The sequence below is a fragment of the Dryobates pubescens genome, chromosome 28 (assembly GCF_014839835.1).
Source record: "Dryobates pubescens isolate bDryPub1 chromosome 28, bDryPub1.pri, whole genome shotgun sequence".
NCBI classification, from domain to species: domain Eukaryota; kingdom Metazoa; phylum Chordata; class Aves; order Piciformes; family Picidae; genus Dryobates; species Dryobates pubescens.
The window spans coordinates 8,306,720-8,307,273 of NC_071639.1; positions in this window are offsets into that span (position 1 = coordinate 8,306,720).

Genomic DNA, 554 nt, shown 5'->3' on the forward strand with positions numbered 1-554 from the left:
CGGTGCTATGGAAGAGCAGAAAGCTGTTACCGGCGGCGCCCGCAGGTAGAGCTTCGAACGGAAACAGCCACGTCTGCCCCCACGCACCGAACGGGGACGCGCAAGGCCCATCCCGCGGGCTGCCAGCACCCCCGACGGGTGCGGGCGTCCGAGCGGCGGTGTCCCGGCAGCACTCCATAGCCAGTCCGGAGAAGCCCCGGCCTGAAGGGGATCAACCCCGTGGGACACCCCACGCCACCGCTCCCGCACCGGAGCCACGCCAGCCCCCGAGCCCCGGCTCCGCCGACACCCGGTGTCCGCAGACAGCCACCAACGCGTCTCGGGGACGGGGACGCATGTGGCGGGGCTGGACGGGGGGAAGCGCTGGGTCCGACCTCCTCCCCTTCCCAAATCCAACGGCAACCGGCTCTCCCAGCCTCGCACGGGGTGAAGGGTGCTCCCGGGGCCCGCTCCACCGCCAGCCATCCCCGGGGCCCACCGCGGGTAGGAAGGGCCGGCACGACCGTCCGGCGGAGCGGAGCGTAAGGGCCGGGATGGAGAGAAGAGAGCGGAGA